Source organism: Triturus cristatus, chromosome 1_1 (genome assembly GCF_964204655.1).
Source record: "Triturus cristatus chromosome 1_1, aTriCri1.1, whole genome shotgun sequence".
Lineage (NCBI taxonomy): Eukaryota > Metazoa > Chordata > Amphibia > Caudata > Salamandridae > Triturus > Triturus cristatus.
The window spans coordinates 669357462-669372493 of NC_140579.1; the positions used below are offsets into that span (position 1 = coordinate 669357462).

Sequence of the window (15032 nt, forward strand, 5' to 3'; positions counted from 1 at the left end):
GACTAGTGATTGCAAAAAGGGTGGAGCCCCCAACACTGTTGCCCCTAAGGCACCTGCTCCCAGTACTACTGTTAGCAGTGTTGGTCCCCAGACAAAGGGTGTAGTGGGAATCACTATGGGAACTGAAGGAGATTCTGACTTAGACAGAACCCTTACACAGGCAGTCTTGATCTGTGATGGGGACATTGATTTGTCCCTGACTGTGAGCCCCAGTAACCTGGGCAAGTACAGACAGACTCCTTTAATTAATGACAAAGTGGCTCAAGCCTACAGGGACACATGTGCCAGTGTCACTATGGTGACACCAGGCTTTGTGGATCCTGGACAGTACATACCAGGTGAGAACTACCTGGTGACCAATGCCAGCAATGCCACTACTTCACATAGTGTGGCAGTTGTTAACTTCTCATGGGGAGGGGTAACTGGCCTCAAAAGGGTTGTGGTTAGTGCAGACCTCCCAGTAGAATGTTTGTTGGGCAATGACCTAGAGAGTTCTCTATGGTCAGAAGTGGAGTACAGGACTCATGCAGAGATGTTAGGTATATCATCACATGTCCTTGCTGTGACCAGGTCACAGGCCAAAAAGTGCCTCACTGAACCTCAGGTCTTGGATCCTGGAACAATGGACCAAGCACCTACCAAGAAGAAGAACAGGAGGGTCAAGGCTGTGCCTTCCCCCCTGCCTCAGAGTGATGATCAGCCTTCCCAGGAAGCTGATCTAGAGGACCCTGAAGGAACTGTCCCTGAAGAGCTTGAACCTGATCAGGTTGAGTTTCTGGGGACAGGGGGACCTTCAAGGGCTGACTTGAGGCAGGCTCAGTTATCCTGTCCCTCTCTTGAACCCCTCAGACAGCTGGCTGCTGCTGAGGCTGCTGGGAATGCTCAAGGTACCCATAAAGTGTATTGGGATGAAGGGCTCCTTTATTCAGAGGCTAGAGACCCCAAGCCTGGTGCAACCAGGAGGTTGGTCATACCTCTGCAATTTAGGGGCTTCCTTCTTACCTTGGCCCATGATATTCCTTTAGCAGGACACCTAGGCCAGAACAAGACCTGGGACAGACTTGTCCCTCACTTTCACTGGCCTCACATGAATGAAGATACAAAGGAGTTTTGTCGCTCCTGTGTTACCTGCCAAGCCAGTGGCAAATCAGGTGGCACAACCAAGGCCCCCCTGATACCACTACCTGTGGTGGGGGTTCCCTTTGAAAGAGTGGGAATAGACATAGTGGGTCCCATGGATCCTCCCACTGCATCTGGGCACAGATTTATACTGGTGGTAGTGGATCATGCCACCAGGTATCCAGAGGCAATTCCCCTTAGGACCACTACAGCACCTGTTGTGGCCAGGGCCCTGCTGGGAGTATTCTCCAGAGTGGGGTTTCCTAAGGAGGTAGTATCTGACAGAGGTACCAACTTTATGTCAGGATACTTGACAGCTATGTGGAAGGAATGTGGTGTCAACTACAAGTTCACCACCCCTTATCACCCACAATGCAATGGGCTTGTTGAGAGATTCAACAAGACCCTAAAGGGTATGATCAAAGGATTACCTGAAAAGCTCAGGCGAAGATGGGACATCCTTCTACCCTGCCTTCTGTTTGCTTACAGAGAGGTCCCACAAAAAGGAGTTGGCTACAGCCCCTTTGAATTGTTGTTTGGGCACCCTGTGAGAGGCCCACTGTGTTTGGTGAAGGAAGGCTGGGAGTTACCTCTCAAAAAGCCTAAGCTAGACATAGTGGACTATGTACTTGGTCTCCGCTCCAGGATGGCTGAGTATATGGAGAAGGCATCTAAAAACCTTGAGGCAAGCCAGGCCTTACAGAAAGCTTGGCATGACCAAAAGGCTGTCTTGGTTGAGTATCAGCCAGGACAGAAGGTATGGGTGTTGGAGCCAGTGGCCCCAGCAGCACTCCAAGACAAATGGTCTGGACCCCATACAATCCTGGAAAAGAAGGGAGAGGTCACCTACTTGGTGGACCTAGGAACTCCCAGGAGTCCCCACAGGGTACTCCATGTTAACAGGCTTAAAGCATATGTTGACAGGGCAGACATGGGCTTGCTCATGGCTACAGATGAGGGACAGGAGGAAGAGAGTGACTCTCTCCCAGACCTGTTGTCTCAGAACCCTGAAGATGGCTCAGTTGAAGGAGTGACCCTTGGAGGCAACCTCACTGCCCATCAGCAGACTGAATGTAGACAGGTTCTACAATCATTTTCACATATGTTTTCCTTGATACCTAGTCAAACTGACTGGTGTACCCATGTTGTGGACACTGGTGACAGTCTGCCTGTAAAGAACAAACTTTACAGACAACCTGACCACGTCAGGGACTGTATAAAGGCTGAGGTACATAAAATGCTGGAATTAGGGGTCATTGAACCCTCAGAGAGCCCCTGGGCTAGCCCAGTGGTTCTGGTCCCCAAACCTCACACCAAAGATGGCAAGAGAGAGATGAGGTTCTGTGTGGACTACAGAGGACTCAATGCTGTCACCAGGACAGATGCACACCCTATTCCAAGGGCAGATGAGCTCATAGACAAACTAGCTTCTGCAAAGTTTTTGAGCACATTTGACTTGACAGCTGGCTATTGGCAAATCAGATTAGCTGAGGAGTCTAAGGCCAAAACAGCATTCTCAACCCCAGGTGGGCATTATCAGTTTGTGGTGATGCCCTTTGGTCTGAAGAATGCACCTGCCACCTTCCAAAGGCTGGTGAACCAAGTCCTTACTGGGTTGGATGACTTTTGCGCAGCATATCTTGATGACATTGCTGTCTTTAGTTCCACCTGGGAGGATCACCTGATCCACCTGAAGAAGGCTCTTGAGGCTCTGCAAAGGGCAGGCCTCACTATCAAGGCTACTAAGTGCCAGATAGGGCAGAGTAAGGTTGTGTATTTGGGCCACCTTGTAGGTGGGGGCCAAGTTCAACCACTGGAGAGTAAGATACAGTCCATCAAGGATTGGTCCCCTCCAACCACCCAGACTCAAGTTCGAGCTTTCTTGGGCTTGACTGGGTATTACAGGAAGTTTGTTAAGAACTATGGGTCCATTGTGACTCCTCTTAATGATCTGACATCCAAGAAGATGCCCAAAAAGGTTCAGTGGACAGTAAGCTGTCAAAAGGCATTTGATGACCTGAAGGAGGCCATGTGCTCTGCACCTATCCTGAAAAGTCCTGACTACTCCAAAGAGTTTATTGTCCAAACAGATGCTTCTGAGTTGGGTGTGGGAGCTGTGCTGTCACAACTTAATGTAGATGGTCAAGACCAACCCATTGCTTTTATTAGCAGAAGGTTGACCCCCAGAGAGAAGAATTGGTCAGCTATTGAGAGGGAGGCCTTTGCTGTGGTGTGGGCCCTGAAGAAGCTGAGGCCATACTTGTTTGGCACTCACTTCAAGATTCAGACCGACCATAAGCCCCTCTTGTGGCTAAATCAGATGAAGGGTGAAAACCCCAAACTGCTTAGGTGGTCCATTTCCCTACAGGGGATGGACTTTACAGTGGAGCACCGGCCAGGTACTGACCATGGGAATGCAGATGGTCTCTCCAGGTACTTCCACTTAGGACATGAAGACGAGACTGGTCAAGGCTAGTTTAATGTCCCAGCGTTTGGGGGGGGGTTGTGTAGGAGAGTAGGGTCTGCTATCCTATGGTCACCCCAAATTTTTGCTTTTTGCTTCACTGGTTTTTGACATATTGAGGCTGTGGGCCTGCCAATCAGACCCCCAGCCTGCTGTTCTCTCTACTAAATTAAAACTATGCACCCTAGGTGCATAACCAATTGGAAGTGGATCACCCTGTCAGCCCCTGTACCAGTGTACACTAGGTACCCAGGGCATTGGTGTACCCAAGGCCTGCCAGGGGCTGCAGCATGTATTATGCCACCCCAGGCTTGGCCTAACAATCTGACACAACTGGCTGATCACTCAGCTGGGGTAAGTTGGTGTAATCACCTCTTACTTAGGTGTAGTATACCTATACCTAACCTTAAATGGGACACCTGGTAACCTCTAAGTCACTCCTATGGCAGGCCTTAACAATCCTGAAGGCAGAGTGCTTGGTTCCATGTGAGATGGTGCTCTGGCATGAGCTGAGCCTGTCTGCAGTGGTCGGAACAACTTCCTTCTACTGTTTCCAGATATCGTCATACCATATACTCTTAAGTGCATTATGAACCTCGCGGTTAAATGCTATCTTTGGTTTGGCTTTATCAAAACATGTCGAGTAAGGTGTCATACGAATTGGAATACTAACCCCTCGCCAATTCTGGCGACGGGGTTAGCATTCCACCCTTCTAGAGGGACACGACATGTACAGTACCTGAAACCCGGGTAAAATCAGACATAGCCTCAGCTCCACAAAATGGATGCTGCCACCACAGACACAAGTCTGCCCTCCCGCTGCTGGGAGTCCTTCCAGCTTGGGAGGTGTGGACAAAGGGTTTCCTGCCAGGGGAGGTGCGAGCACCACCCCAGACAGGATTTTGTGTATTGGTCAGGTAGGGCTTGAAAGAAACCAGACATGCCTGTGGCTCACAAGGAGCCTCGGGGCATATGCCAGTTCAAACCGGTCCTGGGGCACACCAGTCCCGGGCCTGGGGCGAGCTGGACAAAGGATTGGGGGTGTAACCACCCCCCTTCCTGGTCCCACCCATAGGGAGGGACCTAGCAGGTAGTCCGGCCCCTAGAATCCGCTTAAAGGTAGGAGCTGTGTCCTAAGACTTCAGACATCCTGGAATCAACTTGAAACTAAGAAGAAGACGGGAACTTCGACATTCTGCTGCACAGAAGACTGAAGAAAATCTCCCCTGTGGTCAGGGAGTGACCACCTTGCTAACGCAAGCACCATCCAGCGAATCGACGTCTGCTTTGCCGCCGCCTCCCGCCGGAGCCCGAGCCCAGAGACTGACAAGACCTGGACCTCCAGACCTCTCACCGCCCGATCCACAGTCCCTGAAAAGAGGAGACCCGTGGAGGCACCGAGACACGTGGAGCCAGCCATCTTGGAACGACTACGACAAGCTGACCAGTGCAACAACCGAGGCTCCCTCCAAGTTGTGCTTTGGGTCCTGAGAAGCCCAACCCTCGAGCAGCATCTGCACCAAAGGTGAGCCCTCCAGCATCTCCACGATCTGCGTGGGGCCCCTCTGCATTTTGCCACTCGACGCGCCTAACCGGTTGCTGGCCCGCTGGCTAGTGGCCATCTTGGCGACGAAATCTACGACAAACACCGCTGGTCTGGTTGCTCCAGACTGGCCCTTGCTCCCCTCCAAAGGAGCAATCCCTCTGACCTTGCTGGTCAGAACCAACAGCTGATTTCCGAATCCTCCTGCAATTGCTTTTGCCAAGGCTTGTTTGCTTCGATCAAGTCGCCGACACCGCCGACAGCGAGAGCCTGCGTGGGACAGCTCGTGAGCCGACTCCTGGACGTCGTCGACCTTCAGGGACCACGTGGCTGCGGAGACAAGCTACCCCTCATCACCTGTTTGCACCCGACATCGCCTGGTACCCACCTGGTGCCACGCTGGTCACTGGCTAGTGACTGTGAACACTGTCCCCTCTGCTTACAGGTCTTCAACATCTCCGATCCACCCTTGGATCCACTGCATCTCTTCCCGACCGACCGCCTGCAGCATCTTTGTCCCAGGCTCAACGGAACAGATAGAAGAAACCCGACGCACTTTGAGGCCTATGCACCCGCTTCCTGTGGGTGAGGTAAAGCTGGTACTCCGGTGCCCATGTGTAGTAATACATCTCTAGTGCCTGTGTTCCAAATCCTAAGTTCCTAGGTCATCCGGAAGATTCCTTTTGCAGTAACTTTGTACTTTTTACGCACCCATTGAAACCTATGGGAGCCCGCGTGTGACTATTTGCTCTGCACACGCCACCCGTGGACCTCCTGGTCACTAACTGACGTTAGCTCCTTGTAGGCCCAGCGATTCTAGAGGCCCTAGGCCTTTTCCCTTTTCTGTTCGTGGTACTTATACCACTATTTTAGTATATGGTTCGAGTGGCCACCAGGGCCTATCCATATAAAGTGCAACTTCTGTGTATTCTGTGATAATCTTGTTTGACGATTTGTGCTCCTGTGCTCATAAAGAGACTAGGGGTTACTTTGAGAAATAAATACATATATATTTTGAATATATATCTGTGTGGTGTCCTTTCATTGGTATAAAAGGGGGTTACTATTGGTAAAACAGCTTGCTTAACACGCTTCACGAGTTTAGCCTCAAAGACTGCTTAGCCTACGCTACCACTAGGGCAGCTAGTCCGAAAAGGTTGACTTACAACCACACCATAAGGGTTGCTTGGCATGGTACAAGGTGGTCACTAGAACTAGTGAACAGCATATACCAGGCCAACTTCTCACATGCCTGGACCATCGTCTGGTGGTGACGGCGGAATATATTCCCGGGTCATCCAACGTGATTGCCGATTGGAATTCACGACATTTGCGGGACAGCAGCGATTGGAAGCTGCATCCCAGCAGTTTCGAAGCGTTGAATCTCAAGTGGGGACCCTGTGTGTTGGACCTGTTTGCGTCCAGACTCAACAGTCAGCTTCCACGGTTCTACAGTTGGCGGCCGGACCCTCTAGCGGTCGGCTCGGACGCCTTTCTTCACTCGTGGACGACGGGCATTCTATATGCCTTTCCACCATTTGCCATGATCCCGAGAGTGTTGGCACAAACTCGCAGACAGAAAGCGGAACTAGTCCTGGTTACTCCTTGTTGGAAAGCGCAAGCATGGTTCCCAACCGCCTTGACCTTGGTCTGTGCGCCTCCGGTTCGACTTCGCTCGTTTCCGGACATTCTCACGGATCCTCAGGGGCTTCGCCACCCGTTAGTGTTGCAGAACCAGTTGGTTCTCATGGCCTGGAGACTTTCAGGCGTCGCTGGCAGGTGCCGGGAGTTTCGCAAGACACTCTCTTTTTCTTATCCCAGGCTTGGGCACCCTCCACACACAAGCGATACGAATCTGCTTGGAAACGATGGGTTAGTTGGTGTGGTGAGCGACGGAGTGATCCCGTGGGATCCGACATTCATCTAATTGTGAATTTTTTGTCGGAATTAGCCAAATCCGGTTTGGCATACCGCACGGTGAATAACTTTAGATCGGCAATTTCGGCGGGCCATTCGCATGTGGAGGGCAGACCGGTGGGGGAACACCCTTTGGTTTGCAAGGTGGTGCGAGGGATTCGGTTAGTGAACCCTCCTCAACCTAAGTACACCGTACTTTGGGATGTTTCGGTGGTTTTGCGTTTTTTGAGGAACTGGCCGAATAATGAAGCCCTGTCTAGGAAACAATTATCGGCAAAATTGACAGTCCTACTGTGTCTAATCTCATGTAGACGAGTGTCGGATGTGCGGGCTTTGGATTTGGCAGGTAGAGTATTTACTCCTTCGGGAGTTTCCTTTACGATTTCCAGACGTACTAAAACGCATTCTCTGTGTATTACATACCCTGCCTTTCCTCATCACAGCAAATTGTGTGTGGTCAAGTGTTTGAAGGTTTATGAAGATTGTACTAGGGAATTTAGATCTGATGTATCAGGACAATTGTTAATTGCTCTTCAGAGACCTTTTCGCCCGGTCACATCTGCAACCCTGGCCAGGTGGGTCACTTGGTTACTGGGTCTTGCTGGGGTGGATGTTTCCATTTTTGGAGCTCATTCCGTTAGGGGAGCAATGGCCTCTAAGTCTTTTGGGGCGGGTTCCCGGTTGCAAGATATCATGACTGTGGCGGACTGGTCGGCTGATTCCACATTCAAAATGTTTTATCATAAACCTATTGTGGATGTAGCTTCGGTGGTGGTGAATCAACTTTAAACTAGCATAATCGGAGCCTCCGTGGACTGCCATAGAATGAAAAATTGTCTAGCAAGCGCGACAAAGAATTTTCAATTCTATTAAGGACACGGAGGCGAGGATTATCCCACCCAAGCATTTGGAATGATGGGGCTGCTTGTGTATCAGGCTGCTTGCGTATCAGCTGGTATGCGGGCCGGAGTATAGGTTTATACTTTCTCAGATGACCTATCCGAATTATTTTAAACGTGTTCGCTTCAAGACATTGAGGCATGCTGTTTGGATCTGGCGAGACATATCAAAGCAATACAACATTCCTGATTTACATGCAAGTACTTACTTAACTGGGAACCCCAGGTTGGGGGCTATATTTGATGATTCCGCCTGGAAGATCTGGCATAATCGTGGTATAACACAGTTAGGACAACTTTATGACCAGGATGGATTTAGATCTTTTTCTTCTTTGAGAGAGGAATTTGAGGTTCCCAATCATTCTTTTTTTTAAATTTTAGCAAATTAGAGATTTTTTCATTAACGGGGAAGGCTTAGTGAGTTCTAATGTGCTAGGGGACTCTGCTAGCTCATTGCTGCAACTTCGGGGCAGGGGCTGTATAGGAAAAATATACAAATATTTGATTATAGGCGTAGTTGATGACGCTGCTCAGGCTGCAGAAAAATTAAATCGCTATTTTGGAATTAACATTAATATAATAGATTTGCATAGGTCGCTATTGACTATTAATGCCTCAGTTACGTCTATCAACTTAAAACTTCAGCAACATCGTATGTTATTCCTATTATACTACACGCCGAAAATCATCTCTAAATGGGCTACGTCTACTATTACACCTAAAACTCAATGCCCTAAATGCTCTCTTTTTGCTGCAGATATTAGACACATGTTTATTACTTGTCCCGTACTTTCTACTTTTTGGTCACAAATTGCTGAGGAGATGTGTAATCTCTCAGGAATCAACATTGTCATTTCTGAGAAAGAGATACTCCTGGGGCTCATAGAAGACTCTGGTTTAATTTCAGCAGACTTATTTTCTATCATTATGGCCTGCTGTCGCCTCTGTATAGCTAGGGTCTGGATTGAAACCAAACCTCCTACGCGGGCAGAGTTCTGGCAGCTGTTAAGGGGGGTATTTGAATTAGAGATTGCCCTAGCTAAGGCCAGGGGCCTCACCTCACGGATGAGAATTGAACGAATTTAGCACTGTCTTCAATGGGACTAAAAGCCTCTGTTGATTTTGGTTTTTGTGTTGATGTATTATGCTACCTACTCTGCCTTGATGTTTTTGGATTTTTTTGTCATGATCTGTATTTGTTTTTTTTTGTTATCTCTTTTTGGCTTAATAAGAAAAAAAAAAAAAAAAAAAAGGAATGATGGCATTATTGTGTATTTGTTATAATGTTGTACCCACCCGGTAATCCTATACATTGCCTTCAACGTCTTTTTGTATGGACGTTACGATGTCAGTTTCCATTTCAGGTGAACAGACCAAGCAACCTTGAGGTTCTGGAGTTTTGGCATCGGCGAGGATGATACGGCTCATCAGGGAGATAACTCATCTTGGCAGTGGACAGATGACAGCGTTTTCCGGAGAGGAAGTTCGAAGTTCAAGTTTGGACGCACGTCGATGGGGAAATTGGTGGTCCAGTGTTCAACGGTCAAGTTTGTGGACTGTGTTAAGAGTTTCATGCAAAGAAAGAGGAAGTGATGTCGTGATTCGAACTTTATATACTAAAGTACTGACAGTGATTGGGGCATACTATGGAGGGGGTTGTACTTCCGGGGTATGCTGAAGTTTAAAGTTGTTTTTATTGGCTGCTGTGTTTTGCAGTAAAGCAAAGAGAAGCATAATCCTCGCCTCCGTGTCCTTAATAGAATTGAAAATTCTTTGTCGCGCTTGCTAGACAATTTTTCATTCCGAGGCGGCTTGCGGAGCGTCACGCAGCGTGTCTTCCGTGTTCCTGTGTTCTAGGAGAGAACCTTCCCTGCTCCGCTTCTACGCTTGCTCGAGACTCGGCCGGCGGAAGGTGTTCCCCGCTGGAGCGCCGAATCTCGGATTACGTGCCCTCCCGCTGCCGGCGGTGCGGACATCTGGAACCCCCCCCCTTCTGTGAAGCAACCGAGGGGCAGCCTGCATTGCTCGGAGCAGGACTTCACGCTGGCATCAGGTATTTAGGTTTGGTTGGGGGAAGATGGCACAGGAGTGTTTTCCTCAGAACCCCGATGTGTGAAGCATCCCGTTTTTGCTGATTTTGATTCTGGACTACGTCAGTATCCCTGATTGCTGATTTTGTTTGAGTACATTTCAATATATATGTCTTCACATTTGCTGGCATTGTTTTTGGATTATTTAAACACGTTGTGCAGGTAACCACAAGGTTGTTTGCGCAGGCTTCCTCATAGAGGAGCGTGGCCTATCAGTGACACTAACTGGTTGGGCATGATACCTCCCAGGCAATAGAGGACTCAGGACTGCATTATAAGTCCCCTTATAGCATTACCCGAACGTCTGCCACCTCAGCAGCCTCCCCAAGGGTTACGGCCAGGTAGGGTGAGAGAGAGAAGGCTATGATCATAGAGTTTGATTACTTTGGAGTCTGTGTTGACTTGTGCTGATCCCCGCCTTCTTGTCTTGTCTCCTTGTGTAGTTGTCTTCACTGGACGCCCGTGCTTCTGTCCTGAGGCAGCATGAATAAGAGGCAGATCTAGGAGAAGGCAGTGGGTCCGCTGTATTTATTATTTTATCCTTTTTTTTTCCCCCTTTGTTCCCCGGGGCGCAGACTTTCATAGCGGTGTTCTATATCACCATGTGGAGGGGGCTGTGCCCAGGGGAGTTGGGGGAACTCTCTGCCATCCATTGTTCCTGGTGAAGATCTTCCGAGGTTAGTGGCAACTAACGTCGCGACAGATTGTCAAGCCCACAAGTACGTTCAGCCCGAGCGATGGACACTAACGTGGTGTTGGCCTCGCTGTTGGAGAGCCTGTCGGCTCTTCAGCAGGAGGTTCATACCTCTCGTCAGGAAACCCAAGAGTTAAGAGCAGAGATGGGGACCCTACGCAGGGAAGTAGCGGGTATCTCCAGGAGTGGCAAGGCCTCTGTTTCAGGGAAAAGCTCATACATTAAGGACTGGCCTCTTCCCCCACCTACAGCGTCTCCCGGGGTGGGTTCCCAGGGCACAGGGTTCTTTTCTGCACACACAACAAACCCTCCATCCCCAGGGGCTACTCCCACCGTTCATGTTATACAAAACCCGGGTATTCCCTTGGCACCCCCAGAGCGCTTCTATGGTGATCCGAAAAAGTTCGAGACCTTTCTCAATCAAAGCCGTCTCCATTTCTTATGCAAACCAGCCATCTTTCAGGACGATGCGTCCAAGACTTCGTTAATGATGTCTTATATGGGGGGTAACGCGGCCAGCTGGACGATACCGTTAATGGAGCGGAACGATCCCGTGTTGCATGATTTCGCGAACTTCTGCCTAGAAATGCGAAAACTATTCGATCGAAAGACGCATATGATGACCCTGGATAGGGAGTTGCTCACCCTTCGACAGGGGTCGCAGGATCTGCTGACGTACATTACGACCTTCAATCGTCTTGTGGTTGAAACCAACTGGCCACCGGACAAGCGGACCATACTTTTCTATCAAGGTCTTCGTAGTGAACTGAAAGATGTCCTCTCTCAAGTGGTGCAGTTGCCTCAATCCTGTGAGGAGTTGATAGAGCTAACCGTTCAATTGGACCATCGGGTACAAGAACGCAAAGGAGACAAAAGCCGAGGAGAATTGCGTTCTTTCAGTCCCAGGCCTCGACCTACCCAGGAAGAAACCCCCAAGTTATTGGATCGGTCGGAACCCATGCAAATCGGGGGACTCCGTGGCCCGCTTACATCCGAGGAGAGAGAAAAAAGAAGACAGCAGAAATTGTGTCTGTATTGTGGGAAAAGCGGGCATTTTATCAGAGAATGCCGAGCCCGGCCTAAGGGTCCTGACAGAGGCGGGGCGCCAAGAACGCAGGCAACCATTCAACAAGAAGCGGAAAACTAACTAGCCCAAGAACGGAAGGGATCAGCGCCTTGGGTTTAGGTTTCAACACAGTCCCTGCATTTCTAGCCAACACAATCCAACCGGCAGCGGCACACATGACGGTGAGTGTCACGTTATGGATCACTGCTGCCTATCCACTTAGCGTATCCGCCCTGCTGGATTCTGGAGCCACAGGGAACTATATAGACCAGCAATACGCAAAAAATATCGGAGTTCCTTGTGAACGAAAGAAAAACCCTGAGATCGTGAAAGCCGTGGACGGGAAACTATTGACTTCCGGACCCGTCACCAACCATACCATACCTTTCACCATGCGAATCGGTGCGGATCATTATGAAACTATACAGTTCGATCTCATTGATGCTCCCCATTCCCGCCTCATCCTGGGCATGCCCTGGCTCACCCTACATGATCCGGTTATCAGATGGACGGAGCGCACCGTCTCATTGACGTCTACTTTTTGCAGAGACCACTGTACCAGCCAGTTCCTACTTCCGGAAGACACCAGCAGAACCCAGGCCGAGTTATTGGCCACGGGACATAGTGATATTGGATACTGTTGCTCCACTTCGCTACCCAACGATTACGGTGACTACACAGATGTCTTCGACAAGCAAAAAGCTACTCAGTTACCGTCCCACCGACCATACGACTGTCGTATAGATCTCGTTCCTGGAGCAGACATTCCCTGCAGTAGGGTGTATGCTCTCACAGAACCAGAAACGCAGTACCTCAAGTCCTACCTGAAAGATAACCTTGCTTCCGGTTTTATCCGGCATTCTACCTCCCCGGCATCTTCCCCTCTTTTTTTATTTCCAAGAAGGACTGTGATGAGCTCAGGATGTGCATCGACTACCGAGCCCTCAACAAAGTGACGGTGAAGAACAGATACCCATTACCCCTAATACCGGTAGTTCTGGATCAACTGAGAGGAGCACGTATCTTTACCAAGCTGGACCTGCGGGGGGCCTATCACCTGGTACGAGTCAAGACCGGCGATGAATGGAAGACAGTCTTCAGGACCAAATACGGGCTGTACGAGTACCAGGTGATGCCTTTTGGTTTGTGTAACGCCCCGCAGCCTTTCAATATTTCATGGATGAGGTGTTAAGAGGACTGTTGGACGTCAGTTGCATCGTCTACATCGACGACATCCTCGTATATTCGGAAAATCTACCAGATCACATACGCCATCTAAGGACCGTACTGGACAGACTTCGAGCTCATTCACTGTATGCCAAACTAGAGAAATGTCTGTTCCACGTCGAGGAGGTTGCCTTTCTGGGGTATATCATCAATGCACGAGGCTTCCAGATGGACATGGGGAAGGTAGAGGCCATAACAGGATGGAAACCACCCCAGCATATAAAATCGGTTCAGAGCTTTCTGGGCTTTGCTAACTATTATAGTCGCTTCATCAAGGACTTCTCCAAAGTAATACACCCCATTTCCAGTCTATTAAAGAAAAACACCCCGCTTATTTGGAGCAACGAAGCAAATCAAGCCTTTGATTTATTAAAGAACAGGTTCACCCAGGCCCCCATCCTACGGCATCCCAATCCCACCTTGCCGTTTGTGGTAGAAACAGATGCGTCACAATACACACTCGGGGGAGTGTTATCCCAAAGACACCCGGACACAGGACAACTACATCCCGTTGCGTACTATTCCAAAAAGCTCACCCCGAGTGAAATAAATTATTCCGTCTCTGACAAAGAACTACTGGCCATCAAACGTGCCTGCGAAGAATGGAGACATTATCTCCTTGTAACGCATCATACCGTTGAAATCTACACGGATCATCGGAACCTCCTGTTCCTGAAAACGGCCAGAGCCCTGACCCCACGCCAGTTGCGATGGTCCTTGTTCTTCTCGGACTATGATTTCGTAATCAAGTACAGACCCGGACCCCAAAATGGAAAAGCAGATGCCTTGTCTCGACAAGAGGATTTAAATAACCCTCCTTTGGTGGAAACCATGGACCCTCCTGCCATACTTCCGGCTTCGGCTTTCCCGGGAAGGCCCTCGCCTACGATACCTCCTTTTCCCTGGCACACGGTCTCCATGGATTTTATCGTTGAAATGCCCCCCTGCGACGGTTATACCACCGTTCTCGTGGTCATCTACCATCTAACGAAAATGGGCCATTTTATTCCGCTAAAGAGATTACTCACTTCAGCCGAATTAGCACTGGTGTTCCTTCAACATGTAGTCCGAGCACATGGGATCCCACGAATTCTTATCACAGACCGGGCCACACAGTTCACTTCACGATTTTGGGCGGCTCTTTGCACGACCATGAATATCGATGCACGGTTGTTCACAAGTTACCATCCCCAAACCGATGGGAAAACAGAACGGCTCAACCAAACACTGGAGCAATACCTACGATGTTTCACCCTCCAAAACACCTCTGACTGGTGTTCCCTAATATGGATGGCGGAATTTGCATACAACAACGCAGAACACTCCACTCTGGGATGCTCCCCCTTCTTTTGTCTGTATGGGTTCCATACGGACATGCTTCCCTTTGAATGGCCGATAAAGTCCAAGCACCCCACTATACAAGAACACCACGCCATTTAAGAGCGGTACTCATAGACGCCAAACACCAGTCAGTCCTCTCTCAGGCCACACACAAAAGAGTTGCAGACAAGAAGAGGGCTCCAGAACCCGTGTATCAGGTGGGAGACAGGGTGTGGTTGTCCACTGAACATCTGCGAATAAAAGGGGCGGGCAAATTAGCTCCTAGATACATTGGGCCCTACGGGATAGAGGCTATAGTCAACCCTATGGCTGTAAGACTAACGTTACCCCTATCTTGGCATATCCATCCCGTGTTCCATGTCTCCCTACTCCAGCCCTGTCCGGTGAACATGAGACTACCGTCTAGACCCCCTCCTCTAGATATAGACGGACAGGAAGAGTATGAAGTACGGGAGATATTGGACTCCCGATTGATTAGAGGACGAGTACAGTACCTAGTGGATTGGAAAGGGTATGGGGTAGAGAATAGAACCTGGGAGCCTTGCACCAACCTGCATTGCCCCCTTTTACTTGAACGCTTCCATGCTAAGTATCCTGGGAAGCCGGGGCAACCGCCAAGACGGCGGTCCTTAAGGGGAGGCTCTGTCGCGCATTCGTTCCGTAGACGGGGAC

The 15032-nt window shown here is 49.6% G+C and overlaps 1 long non-coding RNA gene across 1 annotated transcript in view; it reads left to right on the forward strand.

Annotated features, from left to right (window-relative positions):
* LOC146870830 (uncharacterized) overlaps positions 1-9678 on the forward strand; it is a 153134-nt gene extending 143456 nt beyond the window's left edge. The window contains exon 3 of the long non-coding RNA XR_014959457.1: positions 9307-9678. This is a non-coding gene — a long non-coding RNA (uncharacterized LOC146870830). The remainder of the gene's footprint in view (positions 1-9306) is intronic.
* Positions 9679-15032: the final 5354 nt, after the last annotated feature.